This window comes from Opisthocomus hoazin, chromosome 7 (genome assembly GCF_030867145.1).
Source record: "Opisthocomus hoazin isolate bOpiHoa1 chromosome 7, bOpiHoa1.hap1, whole genome shotgun sequence".
NCBI lineage: Eukaryota > Metazoa > Chordata > Aves > Opisthocomiformes > Opisthocomidae > Opisthocomus > Opisthocomus hoazin.
In genome coordinates, this window is record NC_134420.1 from 26,706,863 (window position 1) to 26,734,531 (window position 27,669).

General features: G+C 38.0%; 1 protein-coding gene across 13 annotated transcripts in view; it reads right to left on the minus strand.

The window, feature by feature from the left end:
* LRRC4C (leucine rich repeat containing 4C) overlaps positions 1–27,669 on the minus strand; it is a 566,727-nt gene that overhangs the window by 476,957 nt on the left and 62,101 nt on the right. Inside the window, exon 2 of one of the 13 annotated variants that reach the window (XM_075426766.1) lies at positions 5,142–5,263. The exons of 10 other annotated variants lie outside the window; for them this stretch is intronic. The gene's annotated coding sequence lies outside the window, so the exon portion shown is untranslated. Of the gene's footprint in view, positions 1–5,072; positions 5,093–5,114; positions 5,264–27,669 lie in introns of those variants that run through there. 2 more of the 13 variants (XM_075426762.1, XM_075426772.1) reach the window with 2 other exon arrangements.

The following is a 27,669-nucleotide window of genomic DNA, read 5'->3' on the forward strand; positions in this document are numbered from 1 at the left end:
GACAGAACTGTCAAGCTTTTTTTTATAAATTGTAACAAAAAAAGGAATTAAAATTTCCACAATGGCAAAACATACTTTGTTCACCCCAAAACAAATACTGAAGGAAGGCATGAGTAGCTTTTTTTTTTCCAATCAAGTAAACTTCTCAGAGAAAAACTTCACCTCAGAAGAAGAAAATAAAAGGTCAGCATTAAAACTCTTTGCTTAATTTGAGCCAAATCCACTGTTATGCTCAAAAAGATCTTTTTCATTAAATTTGATACATTTTCCCTAGCATTAAAAGCACTTAAAATCTAAACTTGCAGTGGAATGTATCGGTCTGTCCTTCTAGTTGGGAGTCAGAGCTCTGAATCATTAAATCGATTACACCCTGTTAAGCCTATGTTCTACAGACTTCCTTGGACAGTACATGAGATAAGAAACAGCAAAAAGGAGAAAGATTTAGGTAAGGTTTGCATTATATAAGCTCAGGCAGTATCGCTAATTGTAACTTTAGAAATAACAAAAATTTTGTGTATAGGTTTTATTGGCAGAAGATGGCAATATAACTTTGGACTAATTTTTAAAACCTCAAAAGATACATAAAAAAAACTAATATGCAGCTATGCCTGATTTGAAGATAACGGCTTTTAAGCAATTTGAATAAATAACATAGGAAGTTTAGGGGAATAAGGAAGAAAAAGATAGCACTAAATATGAAAAACTAACTCAAAATTATGTAAGACAATATATTCAGTAAATATTATGGAGTAAATACCGATTTACTTAAACTGATCCAGTAGCTTACTTTCATTAAAATGTTTGGTAATTAATGCTCCTGATGTAGCCTGTGTGCAAATAATTTGATACAAATACGTAACTGAAATGCGGCTTTTATTAATCTCAGACCTTTCATTTAGGAGACTCATTTCTAACCTGTTGTTATAAACGAGAAGACTGTTTCCAGCAAATTGTATTGCCCTCTGAAGTTCTGGTGGTTCTGAAGTTTCTCTCTCCAAAATTTTGCCCTGTAGATGAGTTCACTTATAGAAAATTTAATGGAAAATTTAATGGAAATGAATACATTTCTTTGGAAGCCTACAGTTTCAAACAAACTATACTTTTAACTGAACTATGTTTTGTGAAAAAATTGCAGAATAGTTTTAGTTTAATCACTTCTGAAACAGCTAAGTCAGGCTTCTTTTCCATTACTCAGTCAGCTCTAGAACTACACAAGTTAAATCGTAGTATTCCTAAATTCCTGATCATCATGCTAAAAAAAATGTAATTAAGGGTAGTTTTACATTTGCAAAAGTGGACAATTTAATGTACACATATTGATTTTCAGGAAACTTGATCGAAGTTTTCCCTAATTAATTCAGGCATAATCCATTCTAAAATTGTAAAAATTCTACTGTACATTTAACAGAGACTGCTGTACCCTGTGCAGGTGCAGCCCTACCTATACGCTTTATCCACACCAATTCCAGATGTGCTTTCCTAGTCACTGATCCACTTGGAAAGTAAATTTTTTTTTGCCAGGTTACTTTATTCTAACACATTAGTTCTGTGTTCTAATTCACTGTGTAGCCAAAACAAGCAATTGCACTTACATAAAAGGACAGTAAAGAAGAGAGAAAAACAGGGGATGGGGACTAGGAAAGGGATCATGAAAGCAGACATTGCCATCAAGTACATTGACTAAGTACGCAGAAATCAGTCAACTGAAATATTAGCTACTTTGAGCATTCAGCTTCATTTTCTCATCACCTGAGAGACGTTACACCGGTGAAAAAGGGTCACCATAGAAAAATCACCTAATAAATCATTAGCATAATCTACTTTAGAAAAAACTTTTGCCCAAGTTAGAAAAAAAATATCCACATGGCTTTTCATGAGAAAAGAGGCTACATCATAGCAGAAGATTAGGGAGTATAAATACAATAGTGAAATGGCTGCTGCTGAGGTGGATGAACTAGTGGGAGAAGAGAAAGCAGAAGTGGAATTTGGTATTTTTCTTAACTCCCAAGCAATCCCGTAATTTCAAAGCAACAATGAAAACCTCTACTTTGAAACAGTGGGAGGAAAGGTCCCTTAGTTTTGTAGAAGGGAAGGAGGTGGGAAGGAAAGGACACTGCCTTCATTCAGGATCCCGGAATTGCTTTGTAGGAAATGTACAATTAAAATTATTCGCATTTGAAGGTCAAACTTGGTGCCATGCATAAGCACAGTGAAACTCAGATTGTTCATTAAAACCTTCCATTGCTTTCAACTATAAAAAAAGACAAAATTAATATATCCACTAAATTAAACCTGACACAGTTTAAAATGGGATCCAATCTGTTTTCAATTCTGCAATCATTCATTGCTCCTGTTTTATTAAACCAAAAGACAGAACAAGCTTAAAATGCATTAACTTAGTTAAACAAAGCCTGATTTTATAACGCAAATGTCAGCCTTCACAGCTCAGTAAGTTCTTTTAAATGTTATATGACTTGTCTGCATTACCTCAGCTGACAGGTTTTTTTTATAGTTCTTTTTTCAGTATGTACCAGGGTCCCTGCTTCTACCACCCACAGCCATGGTGATCCAAACTTTATCTGAAGCTATGCACATTTACTTCACCAGAAGCTCCTAGTCTGCAGGCTGACAGACGGTAACCATCATATTCAGAGCAGCTCACAGGAGACATTCGGCACATCCCTCATGGAGAATGTTTTACTCCAAAAACGTTGAATGGAGATACATACATATCAGGTACAATCAAGTACCTACATTTTAAGTCTTCATATGCCAACCACCCCATGTATGTGTTTCCCATCTAGGAACCAAGGCACCATGAATTACATCACCTTCCTCCTCCTTCTCTTCATTAGCTGGGGGAATAAACCTCATACAGAAATTAAGTTGTCTGACTTTTCACTGGCTCCAAACAAGCAAGAAATAGTCAATATTAGGAAAAAAAAATCTTTTTATATTACTAGAAGAATATTTATAAATGAAGAAATTAATTATTCAAAAGCAGTGAGTCATATAAACCAAATACTGTATTTTAGAGACACTGTCACAGAAACTAAGAGTCATAAAAACTTTGGGCAGACATACAACTCCACGTATTGGTAAGGGAAATGAAGAAAACTGCCCCATTAAAATGCCAATAATCCCTGTAAGAATGTATTTAAAACAGCTCCTAATAAAGTAAGAGATGCTTCCAGTTTCAGCCACACCAGAGCACTTTAACCTTTGCAACATACAGAAACACCTTGCTCAGTAACAGAAGAGTTCAATTAATTTAGTTCATTTTTCTTTTGCTGGAAGACAAGCAGAGGGATTTAACTTTGCTGTAAAGCAAGTAATAAAAGAGAAGACTATACTGAATAAGGTTAGCATGAAGCAGAACTCGATGCCTTAGCTATACCATAGCCCAGTGTAAGCAGTGGATAGGTTATTTTAAATCACATCGCACAAACAAACAGTTTCTTTAAAGAGGCAGTTTATAAATCCAGAAGTGTCTGATATCCACCTTGTATAGTTGTGAAGAGCATAATTATCAGTCACATACGAAGCAAAAAGTAACATCTATCTGTTCAAGCTTAGCACTGAAGTAGAAGGTAAATTACTGATATTGATATGTGCCGTTACGAAATGGAAAAATATTTTCAAAATAGATATGCATAAGCAACAGGAAAAGAAAGAAGGTCCCTGTGTTGTGCTGCTGGGGAAAGACCGCCTTTTTCCTCTCCCACTCTAGGTGGTCACAAATCTACTTTGTCTTGCCCAAGTCCCCTCAGAAAGACCGTGTAAATTATGAAGTACTGCTAATGTACAAAAATAATCAGGATACACTACAGATTAGACTAAACTGTATGTAACTGCCACATGGCCATAGCTTTTCCACCAGAAGATGCAGAGGAACATGCAAGGAATTGTTTTGGTAGAATTCAGAGACTGTTTCGGAAAGCAAGCTTTCAGACTGCAGTTCCCTTCTCCTCTGCTTATTAATTCTGAGTTTGCAGGTTTGGAAAATTATCCATAACAATGACCTCCGTCAATACTCTGTGGAGTGGAGCTATCTGTCACTATATGCAACTAAAGATGGAGTACAGATGGGCAATAACTTTATTATGATGGAGAATAAATATTAAATAAAATCTATAATAGCATTATTAAATAACCTTATGAGTGTTTTAAACCTGAGCCCTGAGAGAAAATAAAAATTATATGACTGCCAAGAAAACACAAACTTCCATTGCTTCTTCCCATTTGAATGGCCTGTTCTTGTATGCAGAGAGCACTGTTCCCACCAACGCTTACCATGAGACAATTCACTACTACTACATTAATAACCAGGAATGTTTGTTACAGCAGGGACAGGTGTGTGTGGGGGGGGTGTCTACCTCCACCAACGCTTTTAGTCCTTCAACTCTTTCTACCTTTAATTTCCTTCCCGCATCAAGCATGGACAGCGCAGACATTCACACCAAGCAGGGCCCAGCAGCGACGCCAGAGGAGGCAGCCCAGGCAGGGACATACACAGCGTCTGTGCAGCAGCCCTCGCACAGGGGATCTCCACCAGCAAAATCGCACTACAGCTGCCGCTGCCAATTAAATCTGATTTCCATAAGGGTGCAGACTGAAACCTGTCAACAAAATTCTTCTCCTAGGTGAAATTAATCCTAGCTTTACGAAGCCTTTACGTTCCAAGCACATTATGTAGCCACATTTCCACATCTGAACAATTGCTCCAAACCCATTCTTTCTTTTTCTTAGAGTCATCCAACCATAAATAGAAATGGAACTGAAGTGCTACATTTAACCTGGAAGTTTCTCACCTCAGAACATCAGCTAAGATTTCCAAATAACTATAATGCATACTTATTACTCTTAAAGGTACATTAAAAAGCACACAAAAATGATGTATAAGGATTCCTTGTTTTCAATTTTTACTTTCTTGAGATAGTAATGGTCTAAATTATCCAGAAAGCCCAACAACTGACAAACAAGTAGGTAAAAAGTCATAGTTCCTATTCTTCAAGAAAATTAAGCATTTCAAATTACATTTTCATTTTCCATCAGGATTACCATTTACTTACAGACAGGACATTTAAGAACACCAGAAATGCCAGGACAAAGACCTTTGTTCATTGAAATGAAGAGTTTACCATTCTCGAGCAACACCGCCCATGTCAGCTCTATTTCAGACTGTATGGAGTCTGCTTGAGTCGCTGTAGTGCCCCATGACTTCTTCCTATTTGCTGGCCATCTTGCCTTTGAGCTGTGTCTCCTGTAGAATGACAAAATGGTTCATCCAGAGGTTAAACTGGCACAAAGATAGTTCTGGATGTAGTCCGGTTAGAGAGTCTAGTCCATGGACATATTCCTTAAAGACATCATAGCAGTTTAGAGGAAACAAATAAGTGAACTAATCCATCTGATTCAATTCAAATAAATTTGAAGGTTATGATTCAGGTCTACTGTACTCCATCTTGCTTTCACTTTCTCTCAGCGGAGGGGAGAAGGAAAGGAAGTTTACTATGCTATTTCTAACATATATGGAAACAGAACATATAAAATCATCTACCGAAGCTTTCAGCTATAGAAAAGCTAATAAGCAATCAACACCATTCAATAATTTCACATTTTAATTCAATATTTGGGGAAGCCATAGATATTACAACAGGAACCCTGTGCAGCATCTGATAGTCAAGTGTGCTGAGATCAAAGCTGGATCCCTTCTGAAATATGTTTTTAGTCAAAGTATAAGATCAGGCTCACAGAGACAAGTGGGTAAACTGAATAACACACAGACATTCAAATTAGGTGAAGTGCTGCCAAAGGTTTTGGACATTCTAGTTTTTGCTCCTGGATAATATGATAAGTTTAGAGTTTCTAAAGTACATCTTCTATCTAATGCATGCAATTGAATATTTGTTTGGAAGTAGATCAGTGGAGGGTAGCTCAAATTGAACACCTCAGTAGTGTCCTTAGAAAGTATCCCCATCTTCAATAAGGAAAAGTTGATTAATGATATTTAAACACCAATCAATTATCTAGAATGTTGTCGTCAATCTTGAAATTTTGAAGTTATGGCTTTTAATTTCTCCAAATCACTGTAAGCAGATAAAACAGCCTAAGCCTCATTTTTAACATGAAGGCAACAGATTAAAATAGTACAGGCAAAATTTTATTCTAACAGCTATCTAGTACCTAAAAATTTCATCAAAGTGCAGAAAATTATATCAGTGATAGCCTACTAGAAAACAATTATTATGGATAATACGATAAATGTTGGAGTGAAGCAGAAAGCACAGTTTTTAGAGCTAACTACTACTGAGTAGTCTGGTATGTTTAAAGTAGTCTTCACTCTGCCATGGCTAACTAAAATTACTGCTTTTCCTACACTGATGATTAAATAACAAATACAGCATTCTAACAGGGGAAGATAATGTAGAAGCCCATAGTGAACTGCATTTCTGTAGAACAGTAGTAATTCATTTCAACATGGAGTTCTATAAAATAAGCACAGTAATAAAAGAAATGTAAAGTTTATCGGGATAGTTCATGACAATTTTAACACTTGCTGTGTTTTCCTGCAAAGATTTTACTCCAGATATTCATCACTCAGACCTAACAGACACCGCAAAGAAAATTCAGACAACATCTGCACAGGAAAAAACACACTGTGATTCTAAAGAAATTCCAACATTACCTCTGGGGTGTGCCCACCACGTATACTCAATAACCAGTCTTCTGCTTTGACTGCTTTTTATCCCATTACCTTAACATACAGCATTACTCTTTAGGTGCCCTCTTCAAACTGCTTGCTAACGATGTGCACCGGCTTCCCACAGCACAGGAAGTGGGAGACACCGAGGTCAGCCAGGTCTTGTTATGCCACTACCTAACGTGTACTAAACAGAGTTTGCCTGGAACAGAAAATTGCTAATCACTACTGTTGAGTTTGTAAAAATATTTGTTACAGACAAAATCTAAGCTCTTGTGAGCTCATTTGCTGTATATTCTCAGCTCCTCCTGATACGCTGCTTCTTTCCTTCAATGGCATCTTTCATAAAAAAAATGTTATGTTCATACATATGCCACAGACCTGGAGGTCAACTGAAACATAGTTCCACCATCAATATCTGAAGCATAGGCTAGAGAATTATATGTGGCAAAGTTTCACTGCATTATCTCATAGTAAACATAAAAGGGACAACAGAGATATTTCTTAAAGAAGATTGTATCTCCCGAGAAAGACCATGCCCAGCCAGTGAAAAGGGAGTGTTGGAAGAAAGCGATCTGACAGCCACTGACTCTGCGTAACAAATATGCCAGTGCACTTGAGACACTACTGTGAAAATCTTCATGACATTTGTACGGAAGGTTTTGAAATACACACCAAAAAACATCTAGCTGCTGTTTATCTGCAAATTTATTGGATGCGCTTATGGGTAGCAAGCTATGATAATTTAAAATATCCACACCAGCTCATTTAAAAATAACTCCCACAATCCACTAAATATTCTGCATTAATATTTACCCATGCAGGTAACATTACAGACAAAATACCTATTCTGTCAAAAGGATGGTTTATGGTTGATAAAGACTATCATAACAGCTATCTGCCTTAAAGATTACAACCAATTTTCAAAGACATGCCAGACAGCATGATGTAACTACAACATCATGGTTCAGATGTGTCTGTGAAGAGATTGATAAAGGAGGAAGCAAGGGACTTCAGAGTCTGTAAAAACATATTCATTTGCAGGACACATAAGCATCTCAGCAGTAGGCCAGCTGAAATAGTTAAAGCCTCCTGGGCATCAACCTGAGCTAAACTTTTGCCAGGCTAAAGGGAAGCTAAGATGAAATTTTATACCAGCCCACAACTATTTGAAGGGAGTTAAAACTGATGTCAGAGATGCTTCTCTCCATACTGCATGATGCTACAACAATAACCTGTCATCACCACTCACAGCTTGGGAGGTTCTGATGAGACATTGGGAAAAGCTAATCAGGAGGGTGAAGCAGCCCAGGGACAGCTGCTGAAACCTCCATCCTCAGAAATTTTTTGGGTTTAGCATGTAATAGCACAGGCTTAGACAAGACTGTAAGAGGTTGCTTTTAACCAAAATTTCCAAGATTCTACAAAAAGCAGGAAAGGCAGAAAGAAAACAATATAAGTTTTATATATGTGCAATGGTATTAAGATAAGAATATAAAATTATGAAGACATTATTGCCAGATGTAGGTAAGGTATACCAGTGACTTGATACGACAAACTGTAGAAAGGTTTAGGATAAGTCTGTTTAATATATATTTGTTGTCTTCAGCAAAATTCAGTTAGAAATTCCTAAATTAATAAATTGAGTGTGCTTGAACTACTCTCTAGTTTTAGTACTTGATTTACTGATACCAAAGTGAGAAATTAGATTAAAAAAAATTTCTTTTATTTTCTGCTTCACCACATATATAAAATTAAATAATTCTCACATCCCATTTTCATAAATATCATTTTTTTCGCTGATGTTAAGATGTCAGTCTAAAGTAGAACTTCCAAAGAAAAGCTAAAACATGAACTGAAAGCAAGCTATGGAATGTTATTATGACAACCATGCTCCTGCTCATCAATAAAGAAATGAGGTGGAAAAATTACATGGAAAGTGTTCTAATTTTAAAGGACACCATGAAATATTTGTTGTGATAATAATAAGAATGACCTAACATCAGTATTGACCTAAGATACTTGATTTTATTGGGTTTAATGACCCATTATGCATAGTTAATAGCCCAGAGCTTTGCTCTAAGCAATCAGATCAAAGCATACTAATAGACAGAAAAACTCTACCTGCCATTTATTGTTCAGAACTTCTTTGCTGCTGACTTTCTGAAGTTTAAGAATAAACTGCAGCCTTACTTGCTAAATACCATTAATGAGATACCCCAATCCCAAAATACATGCCAACTGAACAGGACTATGGAAGACCACTCAGGCTAAATAACTTATTTCGCAGAAACAGTTCAAAACTATTCAAAGAGACTACCTTTATCTTAGCAACTATTACGAGGTATAAGAAAAATAATTGAAAATTAATGTCTTTCGCTGTCAGTGACTAGCTCAAGTCAAACGTGAATTCCTAGATGCAGAGTTTTCAGAAGAAATAAAAACGGCCTTAAAGACTGTAAACTTAAGTACAAGAAATTACATCAGAAACCCTCATTTTAGTACTCCGCAATTCTCAAATGATACTTTTAACACTAGAAGAACGTCTGATTTTTATGAAATATAATTTATTTTATTCAAACCGTTTATCCCTTGTTAAGACATTCAATTTTTAAACTGGTTGTTTCAGATTAATGTTGACATTTAAATAATGGCTTCTAACCTACAAAGTATGCATTTGTAGCCCATGTAGAAATACCAGAGCTGTTTTAGAGTAGTTAGTTTAGGTACCAGTGACAAAGGAGCCACAGAGAAGTTGGTTCAACATGTGCTGCTGTCTCACTATATCAATCATACACCTGGAGCGCTGTTCTGTGCCCAACTGTAACCCCCAACCCAACTAAATATGCAAAGATTACGGAAAATAGGCAAAGTCATGAAAGACTAAAAAAGTCAAAACAAAGTGTAATTTTTGATACAAGCATCCTTATCAGCTTAAAGATTTAATAGCAAATATATTGACATAAAAAGAATACAAAAAAAAAGATATTTGAAGGATGATAGAAGATTGGTCTGTTTCAAGGAGAAATAAAGGCCAGTTGCATCAACTCACTGAAGACTGCTGGCCAGCAGACACTTGTCAGCTAGCCCACCAGGGTCAGTAAATCTAATAATGCTACCTATTGTTCATATTGGCCAATACATATTTGTTGGCATTTTATATATCCTGCCCCTTTCCTGGTGGTAAAAAGTATCTTAACAAGACTGATCTGAACAGGGATTACCCTAGAATATACAGATCTTTTAAAGGCCACATGGATGCGACCATATGAGCTGCAATCACTGGTTGCCTACCACAGGTCGTACACGAATACCATCCTCAGTACAAAACAGCTTTTCAAAACTATTCTATTAGGCATCCAAACAAAAAATTTTAGTGAGAAAATACGAAAAATAAATATTACAGTAGAAAAATTATTAAAGCTTCATTATTTAAACTCTTCCACAGATAAATGCCGAAGTCCTTGAGATTAAAGCATGACATTTTTCATTGTGCATTTTCTCATTTAAAATGTGATTAACAAGATTTGAGAATTTGACCTCTGGAAGACAGCTGACATTTCCTTACTCTCAGTATTCATGCAACGAATAAAAGCTATGATACCTGGTGCACATACACAAAACCAAAAAAGGTATCACATGTAGAGTGAAATTCAAATACAATTCAGGCATAAAAGCAAGTAAGAGCTTAGTATAATTAGCTTTATACTTAGAATCATTAATATCTAATTCCATATATATCTATTAATTGACATTTCATGCAGCAGTATTTGGAAGGATTCGGTTCAAAGCGAAAAGAAAGAGCTCATGGGTAAGGAGACTGGAGTTCTGCTTGAGTGCTCCAGATCTCTGCACATTTGCAGGCAACAGCCAAGAACAACTTTTTCAGAAGGGTTTCAGAAGCTCCAGGAGCTTAAACCTTAACACAAGAAAACTGCCTGACAGGTCACATCTTCCCACCCTCTTGAAACTAGGCCGCTCAGAAAAAGTTAACATAGAATATCCAACAGATCAGAGACTATGTTTGAATTATTTGTCACACAAAATGGTAAAATTATCTTTTGTGTACTCTTTCCACCTAATCCTAGGTGTCCATTCACAGGTATCCCATACCAACTTTAATGCAATTTGTTAGTAACTATCATTACCTTTCTATCCAGATTGCATATATGATAATGTTGGTTTAATTTTCCTGGAAAGGCAGAGTTCAGGCTTACTCTTCATGGAGTTGAGCTGAGTTACGTAAAGAAAATAAATGTAATCACAATCTGTTCGCACAATGACATCCAGTCATTTCATTGGTAGTCTTATTTACTTCTAGCACTTCAATAGTTCTTTCCTATAATAAAAATTCATTACTACAGACTCTCTAATTCATAAATCTAGGAATAACTTAAGAATATCTATTAGACCTTAAAATATGAATAAAGTGCAATTGCTCAAAATCATTACTCCATTCCACAGGTCAACTCATGATGCAACAGATAAGTAACTAAGCACTTTATAAGCATACAACAAAGTCAACATTCACCAAGTGCTTATGTTTTTTGAGAACATGCTGAGAGCAGTTTAGTTCTTTAAATTCATACAGTAAGTCAGTACAGCTGCTGCTTCTCAGCTGTGGTAATCATAGGCAAGTCCTTTTTGAAAGCTTTTCAAAACCAAAAACTTTCTTTGTATTCTGCTGGTTTAATTTAATGCCAGCGTTCTCAATTCACAGATGCTAATTTTGTCTTTGACTTCTCTCAGCAAAAGTGATCCTTAGACAGGAGAGAGAAAAATGAAAAGTGTAAGGCTGTTCGTAATGGGATAGCTTTGCGTGTAAGCTGACTTGTGCTTTAGATAGCCTTGGACCTATTAACCAAGTAGCAAATTGCTAAGCAGGGGTTCAGGTACTCTGTCCTTGAAATTATATGTAGCGAACTGTTCATCTGTGGAAATTAAAGGATAGGGATAATGGTTATATCTAGGGGTAATGATTATATCTAGAAAATGGGAGAAACTAAGTTCCCAAAAAGTACTACTCAATGTACTAGAAGTATATTTGTTGAGTATAGCTAGGGACAGAAGAGAGAAAAATCTTCCATATTCTTCTGTTAGAAATAGGCAAATTCTTCCCTACCAGAAATGAAACTTGCTTTCCACTGAGCTCAAAGTGAACATGTTATTAAGTGTCATCCATTGAGTTAATCAATCATCTATAAACCAAAACATGTATTTATTCCAGAATATTGAACCTGTAAAAACAACCATGGAAGGTGAAAAACTAAAAGACAGAAAAAGAGAAATGGACATTCTGAAAAGGCAGGACATGCTACAAAGTCATTCCAGTTTTGCAGTTCTGCTATCAGGGCTCTCAAGCTCAGAATCCCTTTAATTCTCATTCCTATTCTTTTTCTACAAAGAAACATTTTCCCTTATTTATAGATTTAAAGGTTCAGCCCACACAATTCTTCCATGCAAAATTATCTGTATATTACAAAATGCTGTGTTAAGAGAAAAGTGCTTTTATATTCAATTACCAGTATTAATCCCTGAATTAAATCTTATCTTTGAAATTCAACAATAACATTAAGAACATGTTTAATGGCTAAAGTTAGAAACACACACATGAAGTACAAAGAAGTTCATACCTGGCACAATAGAAGTATACCAAAGGTCTTCATTAATTTACGAAAACTTCTGCCTATTTGTGAAAATAGGGGTATTTACCTTTCCTTTCTCATTGAAATTGAGAATTTACACGTGGCTGATATGAAGGAGCCTTTTTTTCCTTGAGGTATAAGCAATACATTGACTAAAAACAAACACCTTAGTCCGTTCATTCAAATCAATCACTTTTGTCAGTAACAGTAACGATGTATACTCAATTACCTGGCAGACAAAGCAAAGAATCGGTGCTCAACATTAAATTGCAAAGACCAATGACAATAGGAATTTGAAAGGATAGATGAGCATTTATTTCAATGAAATGGAAGAGACAGAAAACAATCATTTCCATGTGATGCAGGACCAAGGTGGGAGATGACACCAATTGTTGCATGCAGACTCCACAAACAGCAACAGAGGGCTGATGTCCCACCCCATCCTCACAGCCCTGCCCAGCCATCCCACAGTTGTATCTGACTCCAGTTCCCTTCACCAGGCCTAATCTTGACCCCCGCCTATGTCCCAAAGTCCCGGCCCGACCTTGGCCTGTCCCACGGAGGTGTCTGATGCCCCAGGGCAGGGGCTGCCCCCAGCCAGCCCCACAGCCCTGTCCCCTGGCAGGGACCCTGCTCCCAGGACAGGCCCTGGCTGGCAAGGCCCTGCCCTGCTGGGGGGACCCCACAGACCCCTGCCCCCCGGGAGCCCCCCAGCCTCACTGCGCCCTGGCAGTAAGCTTCAAAGTAAAAAAAAACAAACAAGTACCTGATAAAACATTTTCCAGTAAGCAATTTTGCCATAAGATCAACTCAAATGATGAGTGATATTCAGAAACACTCAAAGCACTAGAAATCTCACAGCTAATTCTTGCATGAAGGATATTACACAAGTTCCTCCAATCTTCAACTCAAAAACAGGCTTTTTGGAGAAGGTTTCCTCAGGTGGAGGAGACTCTTTGAGTAAGATTTTTCTCAGCTTATTCTAACCAAACACCCTCAAAACGCTAGGTGCATTCATCACATATCACCCTACTGAAAACAAAATAAATGAGAAAAAAAAAGAGGAGTCCATTAGCCTTAGGTAGCTTGTGAGGATGTTTGTGTTTCACATGGATAAATTTAATTAGTACTGTGGGTGGCAGAGCTTCATTGCTCTCTGCCTTTGTCCTTTGTAAAAATTACCCAGCTGCAATATGAACCCTATCCTTTAAACAACGCTCTACATTTCTATTCAGAAAACACAGACATATGGTCTGAGGTGCTCGTTCTAAAAAAATGAGCAAAACTATAGAGCATATAAGTAAAGTTAACCTATGTAATTGTAACCTACACGAAGTCTGGAGCCAACCGTGGTACCCACCAGATATCTCGGATATGCTATTCTGCACGTTACATCTTTAAAGAGAGTTACTGAAAGTTGACAGCATTTATAGAGAAATAAAAACAGCCTTTTTTGGCACAATGCTCTGCATTCTGTATCAGCATGAAAAGTCATTGTCTTTTCTATTTGCTTTTCTATAAACAGCTGCATTCACCGCAGAAGTATTAACCAAGCATAATCTATCCACAAAGGCAAAAAAAAAATCTGTACTGCTTACACTTGTATCAACACTGTGTGGCACCTTTTATTCCTCCCATGAAAGAATTTCATACAGACTCTCTGTATCTGCTTTATATTGTCAGTGATTCTAATTATAAATACAAAACTTTGTTCTCTATCATAGGCCACAAGGAAAGAGAGCTCTGTCTCTCTGAAATTTCAGCCAGAACAAGTCTGGAGTTCTTTAACCAGGTGTAACATGGGCCTAAACTTGCTCTCAAAAGCCACTGCATGTGCCTTGTGCTGGCTTGCACATAAAAGCCAGCCTAGAGGTATATTCATACTCCTCTCATATCGTGCCATGTGAATGTGCAATTCAAACGTGCTCAGAAAAGTCGCAGTATCTTTTAAGGGAAAAGATAGTTCTACAAAGCTTGAGCAATAGCTGCATTCATGTGTATCTCTTGCATTACATAAAAAATAAACTAGGTAGAAAGTGGGCCTACTGCTCCCAATCCTACTGATGAATCCTTGGCCAGTGGAGGAATAGACACTCTGTAAAGGAGTGGGAAAAGCTCTACAGGACTTCAGCCAGAAAATACTTTAATAGGAATGATCAATTGGCTATCACAAGGAACACATAGAAGCACATCATCATAAGACAAGCCTCTAACCAGATATGAATCTTGACTTATACTTTATAATCTCCTGAATAAACAGTAGGGTTTGTCTGGGATTTTGATGTTTGTTTTATACATATGCATACACCCACACCTATATAGAGATGTGTATTTGTAACGTAAGTGCAACAAATTAGGCCAAAGCCCATTGAAGAAACCCAAAAACACCATAAATTCAATTCCATTTTAAATCTTAAACTTTTTGTATCTAACACACACATTTCTTGACACGGTTGGTCTTCCTGAATTCACAATTCTAGGATTGCCTACCTTTGTTTGATCAGAATTGAATTTGCCATTAAGTTTCCCTTTCTCCTTTCCCCCAGTAAACTGGCATATACATAAGAACATAAATATAAACGACAAAAAGTCTTAAGCAAGACAAAAGGCCCTGCAAAATCAGTCATTAGTAGGTTAATTCTTCTGATTATTTTCAGAATAAATATTTTCTCTAACACTTGATATTGCAGGGATTTCCAACATTGTCCCACTCTTTGAGCAGTGCTGGAACTAATGCCACAAAATTTGCCATTCTTAAATAACTTTAACAGATTGTTCAGCCCAAGAGTTTAACATTTCAGGACACCCAAAAGCGTCTGCTCTGAACACTTACTTAGTTTGTAGGGGCTTAGTCGTAGTTATCTCAAGTGCAACATGGAAAGTCCAGTCAATGAACTCCAGCAGTGAAAGGTATTGAGACAATACTTGCTTCACCAAGGGCAAGTACTACCTGACCAACCTCATGACTTTCTAGGATGGCGTGACTAGATCAGTGGACAAAGGAAAGAGCTATGGATGTGATCTATCTGGACTTCTGTAAAGCCTTCGACACAGTCCCTTACAACCTCCTTCTCTCTAAATTGGAGAAATATGGATTTGATGGGTAGACTGTTCAGTGGATAAGGAATTGGTTGGAAGGTCGCAGCCAGAGGGTAGTAGTCAATGGCTCGATGTCCAAATGGAGACCGGTGACAGGTGGTGTCCCTCAGGGGTCCGTACTGGGACCGGTGCTGTTTAACATTTTCATCAATGACTTAGCGAGATCGAGTCCACCCTCAGCAAGTTTGCAGATGACACCAAGCTGAGTGGTGCAGCTGACACACCAGAAGGATCGGATGCCATTTGGAGGGTCCTGGACAAGCTGGAGAAGTGGGCCTGTGTGAACCTCATGAGGTTCAACAATGCCAAGTGCAGGGTCCTACACATGGGTCGTGGCAACACCCGCTATCAGTACAGGCTGGGGGATGAGGGGATTGAGAGCAGCCCTGACAAGAAGGACTTGGGGGTACTGGTGGATGAAAAGCTGGACATGAGCCACTAAAGTGTGCTCACAGCCCAGAAGGCCAACTGTACCCTGCGCTGCATCAAGAGAAGCGTGGCCAGCAGGTCGAGGGAGGGGATTCTGCCCTTCTACTCTACTCTGGTGAGACCTCACCTGGAGTCCTGTGTCCAGCTCTGGAGCCCTCAGCATAAGAAGGACATGGACCTGTTGGAGCGGGTCGAGAGAAGGGCCACAGAAATGATCCGGGGGCTGGAGCACTTCTCCTTAGAGGAAAAGCTAAGAGAGTTGGGGCTGTTCAGCCTGGAGAAGAGAAGGCTGTGGGGAGACCTTATAGCAGCCTTTCAGTACCTGAAGGAAGCCTATAGGAAAGGTGGGGAAAATATTTTCTGTAGGGCTTGTTGCGATAGGACAAGGAGTAATGGTTTTAAACTAAAAGAGGGTAAATTTAGACTTGACATAAGGAAGAATTTTTATACCATGAGGGTGGTGAAACACTGGAACAGGTTGCCCAGAGAGGCAGTGGAGGCCCCATCCCTGGAAACATTCAAGGCCAGGCTGGACAAGGCTCTGAGCAACCTGGTCTAGTTGAAGACATCCCTGCTTGCTGTAGGGGGAGTTGGGCTAGATGACCTCTAAAAGGTTCCTTCCAACCCAAAGCATTCTATGATTCTATAATAACAACTGTTGGATCTCACTAAATTTATTCACTCAGTCTCAACAGTCATAATTTCACAGATCCAACGTTCCATAGTTCCAGACATTTTTGTTTACTTGACTATCTTGAGAAACTACTCTTCCTCATCCTTGAGAATTGACTACAGTGATAGCACGCTAAGTCAACAGGGCTTTGCTCTACCAAATGCAGCCATCTCCAGCAGTGGCTGCTCACTTCCCAGGGAAAAAGCAAGTTCAGTGAATGCATAGGTCATATTTCCATCCCACACTGTCCCAACTTCCAACTGTTTTCACCTGAGAAAGTTCCTGAAATGAATGTGATGCCAATATATTCAGTAGCCTTCATTTAACTGTCTTCCATGAACTCATACAGTCTATCACTGAATTTTATTATATTATTATAAGATCATAATCCAGATGAGACTGACTGGAAGCAAAGGAAACCAATGAGCTAATCTTACAGCAACCATGGAGAGTGTTTGCCTTGGAATGGAAATGCAGATGTTGGAAACTGACCTAATCCTAGTCATTTTTCAGATTTTTCAAGATGCCTCTTTTCCTGAAAGTAAGGAGAGGTTTTTTGAACTGTCCTTGGGCCTCTATCTTCCAGACTGAAAATACCAACAATACTGTTTCCCCATTACTGACCTTCAGTTATCAGATGTGACAGTAGAAAACATACAAGAAATCTTCATAGATAAACAAAACCTGACTCAAGTCTCTGCAGATCTGGCTAGTAAAAATCAGCGTAGCTTATTTGCTAGATAAACTATTAACATTTTGCAGATTTTTGCCTGCATACTAGTAAAACCCCTCTGCTAAATCCACAATATTTGCAAGCTACAAACAGGGACAGTACAAAACAAGGAGAAAAGGTACACCTTTCAAAAATACTGAAACATGGTCTGAAAACATTTTTTGAGAGATTTTAAATAACGACATCCTTCTCATAAAAATAAGAACTCCTACAGAAGACAACATGTAGGTCTTGTCTTTTACATGGAGTAAAGAACATACACTGTAAACGTACACTAGGTTCCTGGTTTACCCGGATTCTGCAGTCCTCCTCTCCTTTTCTGTTCCCTCTCCATAAAGTAGAAGAGCAAATTTGCTACATAGGCTTAAGATAATTTATTCACCCTCAGATGAGGGATCCACTATGAAAGGAAGCACCACTGGCCAACTGCAGAATCCTCTAGTCTAGTTGGTACTAAGTGGCTAGTGGCAATAATGTATAGGAGTCCCAATCCCACTGCTGAAGACCTGCACCTTCTGCTCACTATAATCCAGGTTGTTTGCCTGAAGGAGAAACCAGAAAAGGTACAAGAAATTTGTAAATAGGTTTTCTAAACTGTGATACAGTGATTTGAAAATAGTATAGTTTTTCTTCAGTCTGTGCAGACAACAAAGGGTTACATTAAGACCAAAAACATGTAAAAATACCGTTCTTGAACATACTACCTGGACATAGCATATACTACTCAAGGTAATATCCAAGGGCAAATGTAATGCTCTAGTTGAGTGAATCAAGCAGTTAAAAAAAAATTCAATCGTGGTGTCCTGGTTCTTGTTAAAACAGAACCGATTCTCTTTTAGGGAATCTTCCTTACAGCTAAATTCTTCTAAGTAACTGCACTTTTCTGAAGCTGGCTGCATATTTTACAGACAGTGTCTACTCCAAAGCTGGTAACACCTAATGTTTATAGTTACACTGAGCTAACGGTAGGAAAGGAATGCAGAAAAAGGCCCCCGTTTATAATTATCACTATAGCAGCCAAGGTCACCGACATATCTCTTAGGTCCTGCAAGTGTGGAGTCTGAAGGGGTCGTACTTGGGGGGAGGGAAGAAGAGAACAGGTGACCCAATATTGCCCAACACGGTATTCCATGCCTTGCACGTCACACTGAGTTTAAAGCTGGAGGATCATGAGGGTCTCGCTCTCTTCATCCATGGCCGCTTTCTCAAGAGGACACTGCTCGTTGTTCTACCTGCAATCCCGATCCAGATTCCAATCCGTGCATCCCTGAGTCCAGTTCCTGCCCACTGCCGAGTCCAGTCTGGGACTTCCTGGTGCTGCCTGGCAGCTGCTGGTGGGACGACAGCACCCGGCACCCAACTCCAGGAAAGTCAGTATCGGTTTTGTTTAGTTTACATTATTTATCTTATTAATATTATTAGCATTATTAGTGTTACCAGTAAAACTTTTTATATTAAATTTTTAAGTCTCTCTCCTTTTTCCTCCTTTTCCCTTTCTCTGGTGGGAGGGTGGGGGTTAATAGAGAGCATCTGTCACTCAGTTTATTGACGCCCTGCTTTAAACCATGACACTTGGGAACGGAGAGGAAGAAGTCTATCCAATGCCCTTGTTTCCGATCCATTAATGGTTAGGTCACAGCTGACTTGACTTCTGAGGTTCAGTGTTTTTAATTCATAAGATCAACATAAAAGACACAGAGCTGACCTAAATCAAGGTTTTTCTCATGCAGTACTTCTGTTGCGTATCTTCGCATTGCCCTTTCACAGCATGTGGAAACGTTGAATGCTGACTGTTTGCTTTTTACACACAACATTATCTTTAAAATGTTTTCTTTATTGTATTTTGAGTACCTGTGATTCAAAGTTCAATTTCAACAACATTATCAGAGTAGCTTTCCTACAGCTATGGGATCTCCCTACATTTTTAATGCAAGCTATTCATCAGCACTTTTATAATTAGGAAAAACGTTCCAAGAAGCTAATAAGAGCAAAGAAGATACATTATCACATATCTTGATCTGACATTACACAACACAGCATCATTAAGAAAAGGGAAGAAGACAGGAAGAGAAAGATCAAAGTGACAATAGAAAGATGATTCTCAAAGGCAGCAACGCTCATGCAAAACTGTTCTCAAGTGTTAACTTTTTTCTTTAGCCTTCTTTCTGTTGACTAACCAGCAGAATCAAGTTTTTAGAAATACATGACAGATTAATCAATTTGGCATCAAGTTTTAAGCTTCAGGGTGCACTAGGCAGGACACAATTAGTCACTGCAGTAGGCCAAAAGCAGAGAGAAACTGTAAAATGGAATCAGAGCTAGACTAAAACAAGGTAAGAGAGAACAAGGATAAGAGCTTGAATTCATTCTAATGGTATATTTACTGAGCTAGACACATAAGTTAAACCTCCAGCATTGCAGAGCATTAAGGAACTGACTGCAGTAGATGTGGACTTCCTCCTCCTTTAAGTCATCAGGTCTTTGGTAGAAACTGGAGAGCAGATTTCCACTAGAATTATAAACACTGTCCTCTCTGATTCACTACTTTCATTCATCTTGCTGCTCTCTAATTTATAAAGATGCAGACAAAGTATAAATATGCACATCAATATGGACACAGACCATGTAACTTTCCTTCTTAGTTAGGAAAGGCTCAAACGTGAAATAGTGCTACAGACATGTTTTGAAAATGATATGCCTGACAGGTGAGTGAAGACTAAAATAAAGAATCATGCATTTAAATCCTGGAAGTGAACTACGTGACTTGTACAAAAACACAAAAGAAGAAAAACACTTCAATATTTATCCTTAAAAATCTTACACTTAGTGGTCTCTTCTCCCACAGGAAAGGTAAATATCATTACTAATCTTAACAGCTGCTAAACACTTCACAGGATCAGATCCTAGGAAGTTACAAATTCAGATGTGGTAAGACAGTTGGAGATATATATATTGTTTCCTGTAGAATAACAATGAACAACATATGTCAAGAACTCTGGTTATGTATCTTAACAGCTACTATTAAGCTGTGACAAACTGGATATCTAACAAACACCTGACTTCAGGAAATGCTATTAGAAGGCATCTAACATTACAGAGGAATGTCATCATAAAAATCTTACAGATACATCTTAAGCTTTTCAACAGAGGTCCCATTTATGCAGACACTTGAAATGGAAATACAGGAAAAATATAGTGACCAGACTTCAGGGTTTTCATGCTAATCTGGATCTGATGATATTAAAATTTCAAACATAAAGTCTTTCCTCTAGCCTGAGCTGAGAATTGGAAGACAATCTCCTTCAAATCATAACTACAGTTATCACCCACTCTAAACAAAGACTAAACTTCACTTTTCCTGAAAATTATCTTGTTTGGATTCCAGAACTTCAGATTTTCAAGATCCTCTTTGGCTCTTCATCTCAGAGTAATGACCAGCATTCACACAAAGAACTCAAGTTCATGACTGGTGAAGTCAGTCTGACTAATTTTAAAAAGTATTTTGTTTCAGGTTTTTTTTTGGGGGGGGTTATTTGTTTGTTTTTTAAGTATAGTAAGAAATGATTTTAAAATCTGGCTACAGAAAACATTCTAGATATTCTCCATGAAGTTATTACACAGCTTTGGTAAATTTACCATCAAGCCTGCTGAGGCAGGATTCAAACCCAAGATTGGCCAGAGAACACTGCATCATCCACACCAAATCAAAGAACCAGTTCTGGGTGAGAAGACTTGATTAAATGACTCAGACTCAACGTACAATCTTGAAAGTCAGTCACGCCAACATCTGGAAACTGAATCAGGTGAGAGGTAGCTTTTTGCCCGGCTTATCCAAATATCCTAAATCATTCTTGGCACTTTAACGAACATAACCACTTTCATTGAGAAATATACATAAAACCTCAAATCTCTCTATTGCAGGGCAAATGACTTCTTAAAGACTTATATAGTAAGAGGTATTGTGTCTAGTGGGGGATTGCACATTAGACTAGCTCCCTGTAAAGAAGTATTTGGCAGAAATCAGGATTTTGGAAACAAAAACTCAGAAGAAGTTTTCCAGCTTACTTATTCTACCTCCTGTCATTAAGACAATAGGTAGTGACCACTCGGAAATCTTTCAGAAACAAATTTACACTGAAACATTTATTTTCACTCTGTAGTTTAAGACATTGCCAAAATAACTGTATACAACAAATGGCAGGATTATATTTCTGTTGACGATATACTTCTGTTTGCTCACTAGATTAAAAAAAAAAAAGAAATCCCCCTTCCCTTTTGGATCTATTGAGATATTTAGCATTCCTGTTCCACTCCGCTCAGTTTCATTGCTCAACAGATTGTTCTTCATTCCCTGTCTCATTCAATTTACATGATTTTCAGACTGCAATTACAGTTCCAAGCCTTTAGCTAGTGGCTTACAAGATCAACACATCTTGTAATTGAAACAACTCTGTAGCAGGAAAGCTTTTTAGAATTAAAACCAAAAGTGCAAAGGGTTATAAATTTATTAAAGGCAGGGTCTCTTATACTAGCTTATTTTAGTCTGTATTACAAAAACAAGTTTGAGATCTGTGGGTTTTTTTCAGAGCTAAGTGCACAAGTGTGTCTTGTCTCACTCAGTGAGATACACACGATCAGCACTTGCTATGACAGTCCCCTCCACAAAAGAAAAGTGCTTTTCTCACGACTTGTATCACAATTTTTTATATTAAGCAAGGAAAAGAAATACAAAATAAGAGTGTGTGTGTGTACACATATATATACTGTGCCTATTTAGCAACTGAGCAGACTTTGAATCCCTTTGCTCTGTTACACAGATTTGTTGCCTATTTTTAAGCTATGAGCACGCACTACTGTTAGCAGGGACAAATAAGTTAAATTGGTTACATCGTGTACTGGGACGCAAGTGTTTCAACATGCAGTAGTCCACCCGCATGCTCTGTTCCTCCTCATTTATGTTATTTCCCTTACACACGAATTTTATCTTTTCTGGATTTTCATCTAGCCCTGGACAAGTCTTCTATTTTACTTTCCCCAGATAAAATACATGCAAACCTTTTATTCACTACACAATATCTATTCAATTACTTTTCCAAGGCCTGCAAAGCCATTTTGCTAAGAACCCCTAGGAAGGAACAACAAACCATCTTTATGCATCCTAGGGCTGGTATACTATCTTTACAACCAGTAACCTGAGGAATAAAATCTACCTGTACCCTAAGAAGACTGAAAAATAATAACACGGGCTGTCACGCAAGAACAGAACGCCTGAGACATTGGTGAGGCCTAGCAACAAGTTTATTTGTGGTCCAGACTGAAGTCCAACATTTGAATAATCCTGCATGACAGCTCAGTGGGTTTGCATTTCTGAAGTGCAATATCATAGCATTCTCTCAATAAAGCAAAAAAAAACTGAAAATGAGAAGTGTCTCAGCATTACCAGAATCAAATATACTTTTCAATTAAAATAAACTGGCAATAGCCATAGAATGAAAAGCTCTTTAAATCTTTATGAGTTATTCTGGGGGAGTTTAAAACCTAGTGAATCTTTCAGCTTTATCATCATCTTATTTAGATTAATACCTGACTTTGTTTTGTTCTTAGTAGCAGATGTTATTCCGAGAACAAAAAAGGAAGGACAGTGACACATACCCCAGGCATTTCTCATTTCTGCCAAACAAGGAAAAATCCACAGTCTTCCTGTGCAATTTGCGTTTTAACACATACTCCCCTCTCACAAATGCAGAGATACCTACAGCCATGTAGCCTTGGATAAACTGCTAGCAGCCCAGTTCAGACCATTGCCTTGCCTTAGAGTCAGCAAGGAGGAAACAGCAGAATGACAAAGTTATACTTGCTCTGGTAGCAGCCTGCTGCCCATTCAAATCAGACGAGATGTGCTTTAGCAAAGCCCAGACCTGCTTTCGGCGTGCAGATCCATTACATTTCGTATCAGCAATAGTTCAGTCATAGGACTCATCTTTCTCTTCCTCTAGAGCAATTTTGGTGGTCTGCGCAGAGAAAGAGATTGAATCCCAATGCTATGTTAAAGTTCTAAGCCGAAGAGTCAGTATTTATGGCCCTTTCACTGTAGCCTGCTTTGCTGCTTTGCACAAATTCACTACTTCAGTCAATGAAATATTTGAGGGAGCTATTTCTCCTCCCACACATGGTAGTATAATTCCTGTTGCAAAAAGTCCCTAATTTTTGTAAATTACTCAAGATAGTTTAATAATGCAAATTAGACTAGACGAAACCCCCAATCAACAATCAGATCACTTCTTAATGAAAGTCACATGAGGACTCCTTTAATCCAGTGGAAAAACAATGAAACTATGTGCACGATTAAAAAAAAAGAAAAAACACCCACAAACAGAAGATACGTTCATATTGGAATGATTACGTTTAGAGTGAAAGGATAATTAACATCCTGTCACTTTTAATGGCAGTATTTTTATTCTGTTATGTGTAATATATTTTGTAAAATGCTTCTACTATTAATCATATTAATGTTATCACCTACAATAATTCTCCTCCATCTTTTTAAATAGTAGAGGCTATACTGTGTTTCATTTTTCATTTCCTTGTGTGTATGTCAAGGGCAACCAAACGCAACACACAGAAGCACAACGTGATCCACAGGTATTTATGGTGGTACATGTTCTGTAACATATCCTCACAAAATTACTACAGCACAAAACTGACAAGGTTGAGGGTAAATAAGCTGATAATGTCATTGTGAACTAATTTTTAAAGGATTTTTAAAACAGCGAATACCGTAAGAGGTTCATATATGAATCTTCTACAAGAGAGACACATAACTGAGCCTCTGCAAGGGGTCTGTTTTGAAGTTGTTGCGCTTGGGAGGGATAAAGGATCTCCCCTTGCCTTTTTAAAGGCAGGCAGTCTCATGGGATACGTTAGGTTATCTGGTCATAGAAGCACAAAATATTACTGGTTCCAAAACCTACTCTTTCTGGAGATTTGGGCTTACCCTCTTTGATTCAGCTTTCCTGCCTGTAAAACAAGGATGAAACTGAACATCATCTTGTTATAAGGATTCTGTAACCAGCACTTATTTGCAAAGCACTATGAAGATGAAAAGCATAATTACCCAATTACTATGTATTACAATGCTCAGAAATACGTCTAGTTGAATGCCACCTAAAATAACTTATCTTTTGTGATTTTATGAACTATGAATAGAGAATGAGTTATTAGACAGTTGCATTGAACTTGATAACACAAGACCAGCTTCTTTTTCTTCCCTCTCCTCCTCCTTTCTAGAATATAGTCTTACATTCTACTTTTCCAAATCTTACTTCTAAACACTTAGCCACAGGAGCTACTGCCTGGATGAGTGGCTTGTGTTGAACATTTTCTTGTCCCTGCTGACGAATGTTAAGTCTGGCAGTTGTTGCGGGACCACGCACAATCACAGAATGTTCGGGGTTGGAAGGGACCTCTGGGGACCATCTACTCCAACCCCCTGTCGAAGCAGGGTCACCTACAGCAGGCTGCACAAGACCTCATCCAGGCAGGTTTTGAATATCTCCAAAGAAGACGACTCCACAACCCTCCTGGGCAGCCTGTTCCAGGGCTCCGTAAACATCAAAGTAAAGAAGTTCTTCCTCATGTTCAGACGGAACTTCCTATGCGTCAGTTTGTGCCCATTGCCCCGTCGCTGGGCACCACTGGAAAGAGTTTGGACCCATCTACCCTTGAGATATTTGTAAGCATTTATAAGATCCCCTCTCAGCCTTGTCTTCTTCAGGCTGAACAAGCACAGCTCCCTCAGCCTTCCCTCGTAGGACAGATGCTCCAGTCCCCTCATCATCCTCGTAGCCCTTCACTGGACTCTCTCCAGTAGCGCCTCCTCTTTCTTGAACTGGGGAGCCCAGAACTGGACACAGTACTCCAGATGGGGCCTCAGTAGGGCAGAGTAGAGAGGCAGGAGAACCTCCCTCAACCTGCTGGACATACTCTTCTTAATGCACCCCAGGACACCATTGGCCTTCTTGGCAACTAGGGCACACTGCTGGCTCATGGTTAACTTCTTGTCACAGAGAAACTGTTTTATTTCTTGTATACTAGTGAAGATTGGTACCCCAGTAGCTTTCCACAGAAAGTTTGCTTAATTCTAGAATTATACACCAGAAATAGTAAGATCTTTACCTATTTTTATTTAGAAAGATGAGAATTTTACTTGTGTAGAATATTCCATTACTGATATGAGAGCATTCATCAAATCCAAAGCATCAATTAAATATCTCTTTTAAGAATAACTTCAAAACAGGATACCATTCAAAATACTAAAATATTGTTTTTGGAAGGCTAATGTGCAACTGGATGTAGCAACTAAACTAAGTATTATAGAGGAATTGTTTGTGCAACACTGAGAATGATGGTAAGACTTAAGATGAGAAATTTATGTTCTTGCTTCATAGAAGACTGTCACATAAAACTCATCCCACTGCTACATTCAAAATGCTGGCCAGACAACCCACAGAAAAGTCACTCACTCTTAATTTCTCTGTCAAGATTAGTTCTGACACAACTTTATCATAGTCTGTGTAAACCCTGTTGGTTCTATTCCTGGTTAGTTCCTCACAATAACAATAATAAGAGTTTCCAGTAACTCTAATGTGGGTTTGTGAACTTAAACAGAAAATAAACTCATTCTTTTCTTTTACAAGGTCAAAGCTACAATCAAAACTACAATCACTCTCTTCAAATTCTGTATCGAATACACAAAGCATGCCTAGAGAGTTCCATTATTTTATTATTACAACTTTGATTTCATCTTTCTGTGAGAAAATCCAGTAAACAAATGATTTAGAAATGAAAGAGAATTAATTTAAGAACACATGTCCCAAGAACAAACCGCAGTGCAGGCTGCTGAAACAGACTAAATCTGTTTGTCCTTTGGCTTTAACAGGAGTAACTGCACTTGTAAGTTCCCAATAATTTGATATTTAAACATGTTCAAACAGAACCAATCAAACAACCGTTTATCCTCAAGGAGAACCGCCACTGTGCTGAGGAACTGAAGTAAATCAAAGCTTTCCAAGGCAGATGCATTTTTGAAGCTGCAGAGCAAGGACAGCTCACACCCTTCCGCCTCCTCGCGCACAGGGAGAGGTGTGGGAGGCTGACATTGCAGAAGAATCTTGAGATTTTATTTAATTAAAAATTAAGTCCATCAGATTTTCTTTGCAAACTGAAAGCATCCTGTTAAGAAGCATGACACGTCCAAGGCTTTATGAAAACATTTTCTTGTATTTGGAGCAAGAAGAAGTCAAGTTATCTCAGATTCCCCTCTGCTGAATGAACCAAGTCATTAAACTAGCATTTGCATTGAAAGGCTTTTCACAGGGCTTTCTGTCAGGCCTTTCAAACAGGAATGAAATGAATGAGGGCCAGCTTACAAATGATGCATTGTTGAATGTATGTGGGAGCAAACAGCCACCATTGTGAGTGCAGGTGGGAAAGAAAAATGAATAGACAAGGAAGCTCACGAAGATGGAGCATCTCATTATTGATGGACTATGTGCATGTCTTTAATGAAGTTTACCCAATAAAAGATGGATTTTCCCCTGATCCTCCTCTTAAAAAAATAATTACATAGAAAAAATATGCAATGGTAAAACATCTCAAATATTCTATATGCTTCTCTTTCGTCATTAAAATACTAATTAAGATCTAGAAACACTTCAAGTAAAAGTATTTCAAAACTCAGTTCAATCTCTTACAGAAATACCCTCATGGCCTTTCATTCAGATGGAGAAACCGAGCCATAAGTTACCAATAGCACACACAAAGAATAACCTAAAGCCTAGTATTTTTTAACTCCAGTCCTTTAACTAAGGAATTACACATTAGTCTTCATTTTATCTTCTCTAAAGTAGGATGGAACAACATGCCCTAATGCCAAAAGTTTAAACAAGAACAAAACCAGAAGTAACAGATTGCTTCAATGGCACTGCATGAAAAATATTATCTACCTGTCACAATCTTTTTCTCTGTAAATAGTCTCAGAATCTTCTGCCATATTCTTCACAGCTGCTTCATCAGTTTTCTCTCCTGTTGTCTGGTGGTAGCTTTTATCCACATTTTCCTCACTGAAAAGGCACTTCTCCAGGTCTAATTTGAAAACATTCCTTTGCTATTCTGTTTCCTTCCTCCTGCTTTTGTTTTGCAATGGAACACACTACAGCAGTACTTTTGTACTGTAGTTTCTGCATCATCTGCTTTTACAGTCTCTCACCATTTAATTTTGCAAGCCTCTATGTGTTACTATTTACAAGTAAAATGTTTAATTTACCAATTTTCAACTTACAAACTGTATCTCCCTTTCCTAAGAATATCACTACCTTCACTTGAGTCT